Raw genomic sequence first — 18,366 nt, 5'->3', positions numbered from 1 at the left:
TTTTCTTCCTTGCAAATTAATTTCTTTAAATTGGGGTTCCTTTAATAACAATTTGCTGAGTATTGTTTATACTTCAAAAAGAGATATCTCATTTTTCCATGCTTAAATTTTTCTGCTCTTAGATCTTTCTGTTGAGCAATGCAATGCTGTTCTAGAGATATGGAATTCAGTTCTCTATCTACACTACAGCATCACTTGATGTGAACATAGCTATCTTTTACAAACTGAATTGCTTATCAATATAGAATTAATTGTTTAAATACAGTGAAAATTGATTTTTTTGTTAGCTGAGTCACTCCAGTAAACACACAAACAAAATATATAAAATAGATATTTTTCCTAAATTGTTTCTTTCATGCACAATTTAGATGTGAAGAGGAGCATTGCAGATTTTATTCATCATAATTTGTGAAATAACATGGTTAATACATCCACAAACTCAAATGCATAAATTTTTTACACTAATTTTCTGGATGTGAATTATATTTTTCCATGTAATTAGGGATACAGCTTTGATAGACTCATAAAATTTCAGTGCCAAAAGATGGGCAACAGTTCATGTTTTTGTCAGTTTGATCAAGCACAAAGGACTGTGTGTCTGGCAGATGCTGAGGCATTCACATTTTTACCGAGTGACAGTGGAAATAACACATGGATGGACGCATCCACAAGGGCCAGCTGCTAGTGATCCATCAGATTAGGGTGTCCATTATTAAGGGACATCTTCCCTTGCTCAACTGTTGTAACAAAAACTAACCTTTTTGATTGAAAAGTTTCTACAGGTAGTCAATCTCCAAGAGTTCTGAATTACCTAATAGGTGGAAAACTTAATCATGTTAATCAACATGCGGTAACTTTTGCATGACTATTCAGCCATGCTATAGCTACAATGTTCCTTCCAAACATTCCAGCTGGACTAAAACAAACTATGAGCAATGCAACAAGCATTTCTTTAACCTAATAAATAAACTGCTTTACACTTGTGCAAGAGATTTTACTTTCGGCTTTTCCCAAATCAAGATGTTTGAGCAGGAAGGGACTGCACTCTGGCAACCTTTACCTACTCTTGCTGGTTCCCCTGTCACCATGCTCTCTCTTGGACATATCTTGAGGATACTTTTAGATGGCTCATCATTTTATCTCCTCCACACACTGCCAGTACCACTCTACACGCACATGGGGTAACACTGCTTATCCCCCCACTCAACCCTTCCCACTGCTCTTATCACTCTCACACTTTATCACTAATCCCCTGGCACTACTTTTCCTTTCCCTCCTATTATCCTCTTCCATCTTATCTTTCCCTGATTCATACACCTCTTTATCAATCCAAGTATAAGTGGGGGGGGAGCACTGCATTTCTTTCCACTCAACCCTCCCTACCATCCTATCACCCTCTCACTACTTTCCCTCCTACTACTTGCTTCCCTAATAGTTTCAGCTAGCCTTTCTCCTTACCACCCTCCCTCATCAATAAAACCATGTAATTCCATGAAGGACCAGTCTTCCACCCTGACAATGTGTCCAATCCATGCTGGTATGACAAGTGGACAAACTGAACCCATCACTGGGTCCACTTTCACAAATCCACCCATCACTATTACTATTTTCTTCCTACCTTCTCACTAATTCCTGACATTATTCTTCCTATTCTCCTCTCCTGTCACCATTACTCCTACCCAAACACTGTTCCTTCAGTTATTCTCTCTATTACTATCCTCTTGCAACCATAAATATGCTCCATCCATTATGAGAGTCTCTCTTTAGCTTCACAAGCTGCAAGATGACCCCCAACAGTACTGGTGCTACTACAAGTACCAAGTACACTGTGGGTGGCTAGTAGTCAATTTAAGCAATAACAGCACGGGGTTTGAGGACTTTTTAATACTGCCAGCAGCAAGGCAAATTCTAGAGTACTGGCACCAGGATAAAAATGCAAAATTGGTCGGTGTTAGGAAGGACGTCCAACCATAGAAAACATGCCAAAAAGTAGACATTGGAGCAGAACATAGTTTTCTAACCAAATGGACTATGCCAGCATGGAAAACAGATATAAAATGAAAATGATGGCAGCCTACATGCAAACTAAATACAGACACAATCACTTACACCTATTTTAATATCATTTCAAACTGAAGAAAATACATAAATTGCATTGTTGAACACTGACCACTATAAAGCTACACATTTTTAATTTATAGATCATTTAGACCTTCATAATGCTACTATGTCGGTGAGGACACAAACTTTGAGAGCCACAATTTTATAGGATTTGACATTAGCCTATGTATACAAGGTAGTTTTACTCTACTTCCTTCTGTATGACTAGATTTTATAGCAAATCCACCTCCAATTATTATTGGCAATTATTATCACTAGCAGGACCAGAGTGGTGGATTAGTAGAATCATTAGTGTTAAACAAAACATAGTGATATTTCATTATAGATCTTTATGCTGTGAGTTCAAAATCCACTGGAGCCAACTTTGGCTTTCACTCCTCCAGGGTTGATAAAATGAAGTACCAATCAAGTACTAAGTTCTGTGTAATTGACTAACTTCCTCTCAAAACTGCCTGAACTAAAATTAGATACCATTGTTATTATTATTAATAGGGCGGCAAGCTGGCAGAGTCGTTAGCACTCTAGGTGAAATGTTTAGCAGTATTTCATCTGCCTTCACATTCTGAGTTCAAATTCCACCGAGGTCAACTTTGCTTTTCAGCCTTTCGAGGTCGATAAATTAAGTACCAATCAATGTAATCAACTTGTCCCTATAGTAGAAAGGATTATTATTACTATTATAAGCAGCAGTACCTATGGAGATTCCAAATTTTAGGAATCATTTCTATTTTGATGCATAAATTTATAGATCTTTATATCATTTCAACTCACACTAAAAGTTTTGATTATGTCTAATTCCATTCCATAGTTAATATTGTTTAAAGCATAATACTCAAGTACACGATCATCACTGTGATGAACAGATTAATATTATAGATGTTTGCATAAGACTATCTCAGAATTATTACACTACATTACAATAGAAAGAAGAGAACAGTTATCACTATAAAATTATTGCTAGTACCAACAAGATAGCCGGAGAGAAATGCATTAAAACAAATAATTAATCTTAGTCTTCAACCTCATAATTTTATTTATGATTAAATAGAACGTAAATTATACTTTTAATGTAATATAACTTCAATACAGTATTTAGATTCTTATTTTCGTAAAGAATATACACAGAAATTTATAAGTAGAGCTAGCAAAAACTAACTGGAAAGTTTGCCAATTCTTTTCCCCGTTAATCCAAGAACATCCCTCTAAAACCTGAAGCTCATATTTCTTTTCTCTGTAACACCACAACTGAAGTATAAATTTATACACCCCACTGCTTACACACCGGCGTTAAGATTTTTCCCAGAGATATTTATCAACAGATATTTAGATGTAGAACATCTTGCTCTTTTTTTCAACAGGTTCTGTGTAGTTACTTCATTTGGAAAGATAAACAAAGTGCATTTAAAACGGGATGTTTTTTTTCCTCAATTTCAGATCAGTTTATTTTGTTCATTAGAAAATAAAATATGGTCATATACCATTCATGCTGGAAATAGGCCAAACATAATGAAAGTTCCTCGCATACACTAAGAGACTTTATTCACTATTACTGGCATATTTTCTTAGTCTGACTCATTTCATAGTGAAGCTGTTTTTTAGTCTCATGACATTAGCTACTTCCTAGCAGCAGCAGTAGTAGCCACAAGCAAAGACTATTTACTATGCACACACACAGCCAACTTCCCTTTACACATTAGACACGCAAATATATATCCCTCTCTTCACTACACACACCCACAATATCCACCCACAATAAGTTTACTAGACACACACACACACACACAATAGTCACTCACTACATTCACTTGCATATATCGTATCCACTATATATATTACACTAAACATACATCAACCTCGATGAAGTTACTTGGTCACTTGACTTACAAGCAATAGCAGCCAGACCACCTTTAAAGTACACCCAAGTATCTTGAAAAAGGGCAGAGACATTGAATTGTATAATCCTAGGTGTGCAATGCTCAGGAGAAGGACAGAGTGTTTGCCACAGGAGTTATCTTATCACAAGGTCCACTCACTAAAAGCTGAGTTGGGATTAAACAACAGGCTACATACATATAAACACATAAGTTCTACTCTTACAAAGCACAGTCACAAATACTACATCTACTTTAAATAATAATGCCCACACACTCTTGTTGTTCCAAGACAAAAACATTTCTTCGGTCCTCAATGCACAACATATGTGTGTTTTTTTACATTCACTAAATGCACACTATTTCACTACACACAAACATCACACCCGTCCCCATGACATTCTTCACACACACACACAACTGAAATATCACATGTCACTCGGTTTAACACCACCACCTGGCCCATGAGTGCCTTTTAGCAGAGTCTGCTCTGTTGCAAGTATTTGAATCAAGTCTCTGATCTAAGAATAACATCCTCCCACTTCTCTTCGAGGCCCTGGAAAGATCAAGGGTGCTGCCCTTTCTCCTGTCTAAACAATTAAAAGACTTTTTAAATAAAATATCTACCCTTACTAAATATACATGCATGGGCACACAAACATGTACAGCTTCACTACACACATCCCCACAGACATACATACATACATACCGGCTTTCACTTATTCATATAGAAACACCACACCCACTCTTATATACTTTAAAAATATACATACACACACACACATATATATATATATTGCCACACATACTTTTCCAAGTATATATATATATCACCACACATCCTTTTCCAAGTATATATATATCACCACACATCCTTTTCCAAGTATATATATATCACCACACATCCTTTTCCAAGTATATATATATATCACCACACACCCTTTTCCAAGTATATATATATCACCACACACCCTTTTCCAAGTATATATATATATATATATATTGCCACGCATCCTTTTCCAAGTACATATATATATATATTTATATATACACATCCCACACACACTATACTTCAGGCACATGACTTAAAACACCCTCAGTTTACATATGAAGACTAACAAGCAATTTCTGCTGGATTCCCATATTCTGAGAAAACAACATCACTGAAAATTGGATTTCTGTTTTGATTAGTGTATTATTGTAGGTAGCAATAGATACAAGATCAAAATATGCCCTACTAGGGGAATATTACTTTTATATATAAACTAACTGTATCACCTTTGAGCAAATGAGGAATCTTCTGTGTGGTCATTTGGTCTGCTAAAAATAGCTACCATATCTCCCTCAAATTATACCTGATCACCTTCAAAATGGAAGGACAAATTGGATAATGTAGTCATAGATATGCAATGTACCGAGAGAATAATGGATGGTCATGGCTGGATCACATTTAATCATAGTTCTATACAACCATATATGACCTGGGGAAGGGTAAAAGAATAACAATGCTAGTAGCAACAGATGGTATCTATCTAAGGTTGCAATCTGATGAGAATTCTTTGTTTGAATAATAAACCTACTCTTACTGAAAATATTCAATCCTATAACAATTGTCACACTGTTTATTCTCCGTGTCTTTTGTTGTTCATACCATCTCTCTTCACTAAACTCTACACCCAACACTACATAGATTCCTTTATTCCAGTATTTCATTTAAACTCTTCTCATTCATTTATTTTGTCAATAATTCATTTCTAACCCTCACATTTCTGTCTTATCTTAATCATGTTGACAATAAAAAGCTGCCTCTTGTTATGAAGTACAACCAAAAAGAGAATCTTGTGGATTTTATATATTCAACAGAAATATAAAAGCTTTTTTCTGTGCTACATTAAAAGGTTTTCTGAGATAGGAACTATAAGAAAATATTGATGACCTAACATTAATTATAAACAAAGAACAATCCAAATCTTAATAAAACATCTAATTTCAGAAACAATCCATATAGTGTTCAGTTTACAAATTTTAAAATGAAATCTAAAATCTAGACATGAGTATGTGGTGAAGAAGCTTGTTTCTCAACCATGTAGTCTCGCAGCACCTTAGGCAAGTGTCTTCTACCATAGGCCCAGGTTCAGCCAAAGCTTTGTAAGTGAATTTGGTAGATGACAACTGAAAGAAGCTCCTTATGTATATGTGTGTGTATATTTGGGTGTAAATGAGCACCACAGTCATATACATGATATTTGTTCCCAGTTTGAAGGTGGCGAGCTGGCAGAAACGTTAGCATGCCAGGCGAAATGCGTAGCCGTATTTCGTCTACCGTTACATTCTGAGTTCAAATTCGAGGTCGACTTTGCCTTTCATCCTTTCGGGGTCGATAAATTAAGTACCAGTTACACACTGGGGGTCAATGTAATTGAATTAAACCGTTTGTCTGTCCTTGTTTGTCCCCACTGTGTTTAGCCCCTTGTGGGTAGTAAAGAAATAGATATTTGTACTCAGTTTTCCATGGAAACCATTATATGGCCACGGGGAAATATTGCCTGCTTCGGAAATAGATGAGAGTTGGTGACAGGAAGAGCATCCAGCTGCCTCAATAAATTCCATCTGATCCATGGTAGCATGGAAAAGTGGACCTTAAAACAATGATGATGATGAAAATTAAAAGGTTAAATGTGTTTTTGCCCAAAATCTACAAAAATTCCTATGTACTCTTCAAATGTAGCCAACAAGACAGAACCAGCACCAACACATTCTTTAGGTACACTGCACCATGTCGTCTGAATTTTTTGAACCACTACTTAGCAAGCAAAACCTTCACTATAAATAGTGAACCATAAAACTTGTTTACCTCTCTTTTGTTTACATATTTATTTATGTAATTAAAGTATTACTTGTCTGTTATGTTAGGTAGACATTAGCAAATGATATATGTAAGTTATGAAACAACTTGCATAAATGAACCGACAAACTAATGTTTTGCAAAAACATCGATATCACTTCCATTACAACTTTCATACAAAGTTTAAATTAACATGAATTATACTGAGTAATCAAATCAAACAGATCTCTCTCTCTCTCAACTATAATTTATGTGCTAGTAGAAGTGGAGTAAAAGCCAGTAATATCAGATATGCAATGGAAACTTGCCAAACAATGTAACTGAGAAAACTGAATAGAAACCCATGCAATCCTCACTGCATTTTCTATGAAATTATGTCATAGAAGGAAAGTGGGTGGCAACAGGAAAATAAGTAGGTTTTGAAACCTGAGGAATGACAGGGACAAGATAGAAATCATTCAAAAGATTGATTATACCTTTTCTTCAAAAACCATATCAATACGAATGTTTAAATGTTGATGGGAAAGAATTTCACAAGATTAACTTTTACTGGTTTTACCCATTAGAATGTGGCCATGCTGGGGCACCATCTTGAAGAATTTTAGTCAAACTAATAAACTACAGTACTTATTTTTACCTGAAGCCTGGTACTTGTTCTAGCAGTCTCTATTGCCAAACCACTAAGTTACAAGGGCGTAAACACACGAACAGATGTTGTCAAGCAGTGGTGGGGAGAAACGTGTGCACACACAACAGGCTTCTTTCAGTTTCCGTCAACCAAATCTACTCGCAAAGCTTCGGTGGACCTAAGGCTATAGTAAAAGATACTTGCCCAAGGTGCTATGCAGTGGAACTGAACCTGGAACCATACAGTTGGGAAGCAAACTTCTTGCCACACAGCCACGTTTGCACCTATTATTCTAAGGTTTACAAAAAAAGAGAATTTTAGATTACGGTTCTGCACTGATGGAACAGAAAACAGAATGGTAAAATTATACTCTCACTTCTGTGCTGGATGTAGCTACCGAAAAGATGCTTTGCCATATCTCTCAATGGGGATCTAACAATCTGGTATGGTTTGATAACACCACAACATAAACATTAGTTATTTAAAGGATGAACTGCACTTATGAACACTTTTCAAGGTCTCCATTACATTGACTTGAACTTACCTTTTCACATGAGGCCTTCTCTGAAATATATTTAGCAATGCTTTCTTCTCAGTGTCAGAACTTTTCTAATAAATGGAAAGCTACATGCCTCCTTATTAATCAATTAATCTTCTGAGAGCATTCTAAAATCCATTTGTTTTCTTCCTCAAATGACTATAAGACCTTAATCCACCATTATACTGTGTTCTCTTTCCCTCATTTACAGTTCAATAGATTTAGCTCATCTGGGCTTGTCTCATCTTAAATCAAAACCATCTAAATTACTCAGTTTTAATCCTAGACAATCACACTATAACTGACTCTCTGTAAAATAAGTAGCATTAACATTACATACAAACATTTCTCTTCCTCTCAAGCACTAACCTCCAATGTTTCACATTATATCTTTACTGATAAATTCCTCTTCCATTCTTCCAAATCTAATAAAAATGTTAGAGACTAATAAACCACTTTTTCAGATGTAACAATAACAACATAAAATCTTTCTGATCAAAATTGTAATTACAAAGAAAAAAAATGAAACAACAGTATTTTTTCCTGATTATACCAAAAAGATCCATCATAAAACGTCAAATGTTTATCTCTCAACTAAATGTTAAATACAAGAAACAAATTTTAAAATAGAACAAATTTTAAAATGCAGACTGTATATTTAGGATAATTTGAGCGCTAAATTAGCCAGACTATAAGTAAATTCACTCAAACAGGGCTTTTGCTTCAACTCCAATTTCTTCTCTTCATCTATAGTAACTGCATACAACCCATATTCTGACTATCACACCTCATCTTGTCATCTCGTCTTACCCCACAGGGCCCCGACTAAACACTTTACACTATCATTTCTTCCCAAAGCCTCTGTCCTTGAGAATTCCCTCTGCTGAAATTTACCAGGATACGTTGACCTATAGCCATTCAAACACACTAGTCATTTGAGAAGGTCTACAAAAGCCGTGGCCACTACCGCTACTCCTCTGACTTATTAATAAAGAATAAAGTTGATAATTCAACATCTGTACTCACCATATTTAATTAATACCATGCTGAAAGAATTTCAGAGTTCTAAAAGAGTGTGTGAAAACCAGCAGTTGTAGCATCACAAGTTTTAATGTCATTGAAATCAATCATCAGCTATGGCATGGCTAAACTTTCTTGCTTTCTCTCAGTTTGTAAGTGCTTTATGTATGTCGAAAACTAAACAGATTTAAAGCTTGACAAAAAAAAACATTCCAATGAAGTGACAGAAAACACCACACAACAACACACGAGTTATTAATTCTAAGTACATAAGTCTATTTCATCTACATGAGAAGGAATTTCAGACGGCATGACAGAGCAGGAGATTAATAGTTGCAGTAGTATTTTGATACCATTGAAGTTGCAGTCATCAGCTGATCATTCATTAATGAGCACAAATGATTTAGAGAATTATGCTAAACTCTGCAAGATGAACCTTCTTGAAACACTTCCTTACAACTAGACCTTTACTGCTGCTGCTGTTATTATATTATTATTATTATTATTATTATTAAGGCAGCAAGCTGGCAGAAACCTTAGTGCATCAGACATGCTTCACAACATTTCTTCCAGCACTTTATATCTTCAGTTCAAATTTTGCCAAGCTCAACTTTGCCCTTCCTTCTTTTGGCATTGATAAATTAAGTACCAGTTTGGCACTGGGGTCAATGAAATCAACTTGTCCCCTCTCCCAAAACTTCAGGCCTTTTTTTCTATAGCAGAAAGGATTATTATTATTTCCCAAAAGGTGAATGATAGCTCTATGGTTCTTACAGACATCTCAGACTACTGAAACAATTTTTAGAGTGAAGCCTAGAAAGGGACAAGGATAAAGAGGAGAAAATATCACACCAGGTGAACAGGAGCAACACAGCTAATTCAGAGGCATGAAGAGCATTATAATGAGTATAGAAAAGGTATATCTCGGAACTGGCTGTAGTGTATGAAATTTAGTCAATAATTTGACCAACCGACACTTGAATGTTTGGATGAGTATAGCAATACCACCCCATATATGTGAACAGTTGATTTTATTTAAGTTTTGTGAAGGGTCAGCAAAAACTAGAGAGTTGATGATGAAGTATATTGAAGCTCTAAAGAAGAAGGCTACCTTTAAGTCATGAGAAATTTAAGTTGCAATTTATGTGTAAGGTCATCGTGACAATGTCAGAGTCTGTGAATCTGGTGTTTGCAGTGATCTTGAGAGTTTTGTTGTGCATTGTTCATGTGTGGCAATTGTTCAAGAAATCAGTGGATGTCTGGTGAAAGGTGTCTACGTTGCATGTGGCAGACAGCTGTATGCAGAAGGTAAGGGGGCATGAAGGCTATTATTGTCTGCATAAGAGTGTGTGCAGTTACAAATAATATTAAGTCATTAAAAATATGGGAGACATAACAGAACTTTACAGTATACCAGAGTTATCAGAATGTGGGGCAGACAGAACCCTAGTCAATACACTCTGCAATTGAGTAATCTGAGAGTAAACTTTCAATCCAAATGATGCATGAAGCCCAAAGCAAGCAAATTTGTAGATATTCATTACAAACAACAGTGCATACAAAGAAGCCCTTGGTGACAATAAAGCACCAGGGTAACACACAACAGCTCGATTCTGGTAGATGGTTCTACATAAACCATATTGGTGATGATTGAGAAGAGAGAAATAATAAAATTGATGAAGGTGATGGTTCATTATAACTGTTCCCTTCACTTTTGAAAATAATGATTACAAAAGCTTTATTATTCTGGTAATCATGATGACAAAGGAAGTGAACAATATTGAGAAACAACAAATTTGGTATTGTGCATTCAGTTTGCTGTTGGGAACTTTAAATATATTCTCAAAATTTCCTTTCATGGTAGGACTATATATATTAATTATATTTCAGCACAGTACATATATTAAAGTTGCCAAAATATTCAAAAAAAGAAAAGAAGGAGAAAGAATAACAAGTGCTCATTGTTCTGAATAGGAACAGCATAGAATATTGATTTAGCAGAAGAGCAGAAAATAAGATAGATATGTTGGTGTGAGTGAAATAATAAAAACTATCTGATTAACAAACTACTTTGTTTACCTATATTTATTCCAGTAAATTAACTATTGATAATGCCATATTTTAATAGTAATAATGTGCATATTTTTACAAACATTCATGCACTAAATAATTATAACTACACTCTAAAACTACCTGCTGCTTAACATCTATTCATAAGCAATGAATAATGAATTTTCACTCATTTTGTAGCACTTAACCATTCTGGTTAAGTGAGCTTCCACATGTATACAGAAAATAGCTACTTAAAAATTGAAAAACTTCAACATCTAGTAATTTGAGCTGTAAGAATAAAAACTGTTTAGCATTTAATTATTTTTTCCTTTTGTTGTTTAACAGGTGCACTTTTCTTGGAATTACACTGTACATAGGGAGCTTCATAAAAAAAAAAAAAAAGGAACTTATTATTCACATAAGAACCTTAGTTTCATGTCAATATTTCTTTATTGGTTTTTAACCATTCTGCTGAAGTCATTCTGCTAGATCAGCATCATAATATGATAATTCATTAAAATTGTCAAAGTTAAATGCCTATATTTTTGAAATTTATTATTCATTCAGGGGTCTTTAATATATAAGTAAATATATTCTTTCGCAGTTTGTGATATGCTGAGCACAGGCATGGCTGTGAAGTTAAGTTTGCTTTGCACTGTGTTTTCTGCTATAGCACCTGGCCAACCAAAGACATGTGAGTGGATTAAGTAGACAGAAACTAAAAAAAGTTTGTTGTGTGTGTGTATTTACTGCATGAGGACTGTAAACCAGCATTTTCAATCTTCTGTGAAAATATGTCTGGCCATGAACAAATATTACCTTACTTGGAAACAGGTGAGGGTTGGCACCAGGAAGCGCATCCAGCAATAGAACACCTGCCTCAGCAAATTCCATCCAACCCATGACCATGGAAAAGTGAACAGTAAAATGATGATCATTATTATGCCAGTATAGTCAGTCTTTCAGTGCCATGTTTACAAGTACACAAACAATTAAATATTTTAAATATACAAACATGAGAATCCAACTTTTCCGTTTCTTGCAGATTCTAAGGCAAGGCACCTTCATAAAAAGATGGTAAAACCAGTTTCAATAAAGTCAAAAGACAGCTGTGACTGAATGAATGACCAAATAAAGCTAATTAAAGTTATGTATTATTTTTACTGTTTTGTCCTTTGTGTATGTTTATTCTGGAGCACCATCTTCAAGGATTATAGTTGATTATACTGATCCTACTGCATAATCATGTACTTATCTATAAAATATGTAAGGTGTAGCATAAGAGGAGATAATTCAGTTACAACTAAATACACAAGGTTTACTCCTATCAATATACACAAGTACATTTATGTATGATGGCTGAGGCTGGTGTCACTGAACTAGCAACTGTGCCAGTGGCACATAAAAAGCACCTTTTAAGCGCTGGGCCTCATGCAGACAATGACAAAACAACAGAGACCTTTGGCAATGTGTTGTGCTTGAGAAGGAAGATCCATCAAGCCAAGTGAAATTGTAATCAATGGCAGATATTGGGGTCATGCAACTGGCGCTTGTGCCCATGGCATGTAAAAGGACCTATTACACACTCAGAGTAGTTGGTGTTAGGAAGGGCATACAGCCGTAGAAACCATGCCAGATCAGACTGGAATCTGGTGCAGCCCCTCAGCTTACTAGCCCTGGTCAAACTGTCAAACCCAAGCCAGAATGGACAATGGCTGTTAAATGATGATGATGGTGATGATCTGTATAGTTTCAATTTACCAAATTTCATAGACACTGCTGCATATATACACACAAAATGTATCAACAGGAAATGGTTGCTTTATGAGGTTAAATTTCTAACATTTGTAAGAAATTAAGTAGTGATATACTTGTTAAATTCTTAATTTTTTTTTAATTCTTTTGACAGAAAAGGTTGAAGGAAAATGTTGTGAGGACTGTTTATGGCTTTGAATGACAAATGGACATGATTTCAAGCAATTAGTAATTCTTAGTGAATTAACATGATAGCAGAAAAAGATGATCTGAGTTTTGCTTCAGAGACAAGGGCAACCATAACAAGGGTTTCTGCCTCAACAGGTATCAACAGAATAGCTTTGTCCATTTTACCTCCATAGAAGACGGAAACTGCGGAGAAGCCTTTCGTGTGTGTGTGTTTGTCCCCCCACTAACATTTGACAACCAGTGTTGGGATGTTTACATCGTTGTAATTTAGCAGTTTGATAAAGGAGACCAATAGAATCAGTACCAGACTTAAAAAAGAGGACTAAAATACTTTAGAATGGTGCCCCAGCATGGCAACAGTCCAATGACTGAAATAAGTAAAAGATAAGACACTGTATTATGTATGCACACACATGCACACACACACAGTGTGTATACATACAATAAAACAGCTTCAAATAGCATGGTTTATAAATTGACACCAAATTCCTAAAATTATAAAATGAGAAAGAAAAAAATTACAAAATTTATAAATGGAAAGAAAACCCTCAAAAATACCACAGTTTAGCAGCAGCAGCTATTGTATGGCTGTTAACTGCCATTTGAATCCTAACTTTTCGCCTTTATATAACTGTTTCAATATAAAGTGAAGCAGCTAACCTCACTCAGCACAGCAATAGACACTAAAATACCATACATGATATAACCTCAATTACTATGGATAAAATAAAAACAAGTGAAAAAGTCTTGGTCATCATCATCAGTTAACATTCATTTTCCATGCTGGCATGTGTTGGACAGTTTGAGAGGATCCGACGAGTCACAGAACTGCTTCAAGATCCAACATCAGCATTGGTATGGTTTCTATGGTTCCAAACCTTTCTTAATGCCAACCACTTTACAGTGTGCACTGGGGAAGGGGAATTGCTTTTATGGCACCAGCACTAGTGAGGTTGCCTGGTAACTTGCAAGACAAGAAAAGAAAAAGTCCCTTCAACTAAGCAGGAGTATATTTGAGAGAGAGGGAGGTGGCTTTATGCCCAGTGTTGAAAAACTAAAGTATGATGGAGAGACAAGCACAGGTGTCTTATAGAGAAGATACATTGCTAACTCACATTATACAAGGCCTTACAAGGATGGGTGTGAGTAGCTGGAAAGAAGATAGAAACAGTGGTGATGAGGTGCCAAAGCATACACTCAAGATACATAGTCAGTATAAGAGAGAACATGGACAGAAGGTAAGATAAGATGGGTTTCAGAAAAAAAAGATAAAAGAAGTCCTGTGATTTTCTTTTTTTTTCAATAGAGGAGATACCATGCTGTCAAGAGAGGAAAAGGCAGTGCCCATGACATACTTTCTTGAACTTCAGAAATTAGTAGAAGGAAGTAAATAAGTTATCCTCAAACAGGAGACCTGACCTAAATGCTTTCAGAATGGTGAACACTGTTCAAGGCTTCCAAGGTACCAGGTGATGGAGTTAAACCAGGTGATAGATTAAGTTGGCCACCCAAGAACTTAAGAATATGAAGAGCTGGAAGAAATATCACAAAGCATCTCAGTTGATGCTCTACCAATTCTGCTAATGCACTGCTCAGAGCTGGTTCTTTATTTTATCAATCCCAAAAGATGGAAGGAAAATTTTGGCTGTAGTGAGTTTGTACTCAGAGCAGAGACAGCCAAAACAAATACTGGAAAGTAATTTCTTCAACATTAAGTTTACCAATTTGCTGCCACTGTCTAGTTAAGTATTTTTCAAGGAAATAATTTCTCTCTCTCCCTCTCTCTCTCTCTCTTGTACACCACAGTAATGCATAGCATTGCATTTTTAATAAACTGTTGAATAATAAACACATTTTCACTATCCTTTATTATTATATTACAGAGCATTTTCATGAATGAGTTACCTGTGCTTATCAGAATTTTATGGTACACACACACATCTGAAAATATTAAACTTACTCTTATTTTCATTACTTTTGTTGTGAATTTTAATTCTATCTTTAACAAATATTCTTTATAGCAAAAAAGAATTCATTGCAGTTGTAAACTCCCTTATCTCTCAAAAAAAAGAAATCTTCAACTTTTTTTAAATTAACAGAAGACATAAACACCGAATTACTTATTAATAATTCAAATACAACTGTGATTATAAATCAAACCATTAAGTTTTTTTGGTTTTTTTAATTAAGAAGAATTGCAGCCAATAAAAATATATGACAAAATGTTTATACACCAACTGAAGAATTTCTCCAAAATAATTTTATGTCTGCCAATTAGAAAAATTATTTCAAAGTTGTTAAATTTTATGTGGTGTTTTTATTCAACTTCAGATTCACAGTAATTATTATATTTAGTGCCACAACTATGTAACTATGTTAACTGTGTCTTCATATTTGCTTCCAAACTAAAACAATTCACTGCAACTATGTTAATCAACATCAATTTGACACCAATGTTGAAAATGATTTCTTGCAATTTATAAGGGCATTAAAAGTTCAGTTACATTTTCAAAATATCACCCAGATAAATACCAATCGGTGTCACAATACATTTTAAATTCTCAACAATCTTGTTCAATTTGCTGGCAATTTGGAAAAAAAAAAGACATAACATCAACTAAAAAAATTTCTTCACCATAGCCATATCTTGTATCTATTACATCTTTCAATAACAGGACTGTAGTCATATTAGGACATCCTTCCCCTTGAAGGGTTTGGTTGAACAAATGACCCTAGTCTGGTAATTATTCTATTGGGCTTATTCCAAACTACTAAGTTACAGGGACATAAGCAAACCAACACCAGTTGTCAAGCAGTGAGGATAGATACACGTAGACATGCATACATACATAGGACTTTCGTACAGTTTCTGTTTAAGCTATTGTACATTTGGGTAAGGTGCTACACAGGGGATTGAACCCAAAACTATGTGGTTGTAAAACAAGCTTCTTAACCACACAGCCATGCCTGGATTTTATTTAATTCTTCATTCAAATATAAATCCAAATATGAACCTATCTAATATAAGATTATTAAAATGTTTATGACCCACTTCTTTGAAAACATTGAATACAAATCATAATTTTTAATTTGTAAGACATTTTTTTAATTGAAAACGTTGATAAAAAATTTAAAGAAAATTTAATTTATTGTATTGTACAAAGCAGCTTGTTTGGTAGTAATTATATAAATTTTTGTCTCACTTTGTTTAATACATTCTATGATATAATTTTAAAAACAAAAGCTAGATATAATTATTAATTTTACAATATAAAACAGGTTGTTTAATTAGATCAACTGAATCTTGCTTTTTAATCAACTTTTGAGATGAAAATTGAAAAAAGAAAATTATTAATGATAGAAAAATAACTGCAATCAACAGTAAAATTATGCTTTAACCTTTTAGCATTTAAACCAACCATATCCAACCCAAATGTTCTATTTGTTTTATGTTCGAACTAGTGAGGTCCTGCCTCTCACATCTACCCTACAATGTCATTTGAAAAATATACATAAAAAACATCATTTGAGCATGGCTCTTGCCAGTACCGCTTGACTGGCCCTCATGAAGGTGGCACATAAAAGCACCCACTACACTCTCGGAGTGGTTGGCGTTAGGAAGGGCATCCAGCTGTAGAAACTCTGCCAGATTAGATTGGAGTCTGGTGCAGCCATCTGGTTCACCAGTCCTCAATCAAATCATCCAACCCATGCTAGCATGGAAAGCAGACGTTAAACGATGATGATGATGACAATCATATCAAAATTTTGAAGCTGCAAGATAGTGCAGGATCAATAGAAAACAATGTGAATAAATATGCATTGCACTCAACATGGTAATCTGAATGCTAAAGGATTATTCTTCAAAGTTTGATACTTTTAAATAAATATAGAAATTTTTGAGGGAGAATATTTGAAATGAGAAAATTTATAATTAATTTTAGCTGAAAATAGAATCACAACAAAAAACAAAAATCATATATGTAACTTGTCACATTAACCTAAGATACAGTTATTAATTACACTCAAACAAATTATCTATCAAAAAGCTTCTAACTACATAGTGTTAATAGTTTTGGTATTACTATAATCCTTTTCTATTATTAGTGCTTGGATGAATTAATAATATTGCTCCTTTGCTGGCTTTGAACTCAGATGTGAAAGGGATTGTCTTAAAACTAATGTTGCAATGTTTTATGTCACTCTGGATCAAATGGGAAATTAATTTTAGAAACCCAAGGTACCTTGGTGCTGGAGCACCTAAACCATCCAGGAGAGTTACAAAGCAGACAGCACAAAATGCAACAACAGAGGGGTGTCCAGGAGTCATGACCTGTATGTGGCCTGGCTCCCTTAGAGTTTAAGGAATTAAGAGCCAAAACACTAGCAGGAGGCAAGTGGTTCTTCTCTAAAGACCTTAATCTGTACTGTAAAAGATTGCTCATGATACAGATGCTGCAAGCTACACAGTTATTGTTGTTTGTTTGGTAGGAAGAAAGGAATTTTCTGCAAAGCAGAGACCTGACCAAATGCTTGCAACAGAATGAGCTCCACTGAAGGCCCTCAAGGACCATGCAATGGTGTTTATATTCAACACAAATATAGCTAATAGTATGGGTTTTAGGTTCAGTCCCAATGCATGGCACTTTGAGCAAGTTTCTTCTACTGTGGTTAGGGCCAACTGAAACCTTATGATTGGAATTGGTAGACAGAAACTAAAAGAAGCTTGGTGTGTGTGTGTGTGTGTGTGCATGTGTGTACCCTGTCTTGACATTGTATAATGGTTGTGAACAACCATTATCCTCATACAAGTAATGTTGTTTGTGTCCAGTCTTCTCTGGAAAGTATGTCAGGCCAAGGTGAAATATCACCTTGTTTGGAAACAAGTGAGGTAACAGAGTACAACTTGATGTGCACTGCTTTGAAACAAATAAGCTACATTTGTCAACATGTCGTTTGCATGCCCTAGCTAGCTGGTGGGAAAAGTCACAGGCTCCCATATCCAGATGTCATCACCAGAGATTCAGGATATGAAGTGCAAGACCTTGGTGTGTTAATGAAGAATCATGAACTCTTGGAAGAAGTAGTAAGGTCTCTCTTGACTGGGATCACCTAATGATGATGATGATGGGAACTATGCAATCCATGATGGATATATTATTTTTATTATTAATTTTTGCTTTTAGAAGGTTTGTGCATTGGCTACTTTTACTGAGCTCTATGTGCAACAGGGATGTTGTAGATAATTCTTTACAGTCATGTTGTTTAACCTCCAAGTCAGCTTTGATCAAATAGACCTGGCTGCTATTTCTATTAGATCAAGTAGCTAGCTAGAGGCATCTTCAAC

The 18,366-nt window shown here is 35.1% G+C and overlaps 1 protein-coding gene across 2 annotated transcripts in view; it reads right to left on the bottom strand.

Annotated features, from left to right (window-relative positions):
* The window catches only part of LOC115211829 (cytoplasmic protein NCK1), a 98,120-nt gene that overhangs the window by 62,216 nt on the left and 17,538 nt on the right, over window positions 1-18,366 (bottom strand). Inside the window, exon 1 of one of the 2 annotated variants that reach the window (XM_036503219.1) lies at window positions 5,271-5,341. The exons of the other annotated variant lie outside the window; for it this stretch is intronic. The gene's annotated coding sequence lies outside the window, so the exon portion shown is untranslated. Of the gene's footprint in view, window positions 1-5,270; window positions 5,342-18,366 lie in introns of those variants that run through there. 2 annotated transcript variants of the gene reach the window in all.

This window comes from Octopus sinensis, linkage group LG5 (genome assembly GCF_006345805.1).
Source record: "Octopus sinensis linkage group LG5, ASM634580v1, whole genome shotgun sequence".
NCBI classification, from domain to species: Eukaryota; Metazoa; Mollusca; class Cephalopoda; order Octopoda; family Octopodidae; genus Octopus; species Octopus sinensis.
The sequence above is the reverse complement of the archived record's forward strand: the minus strand, read 5'-3'. Positions and strand labels throughout refer to the sequence as shown.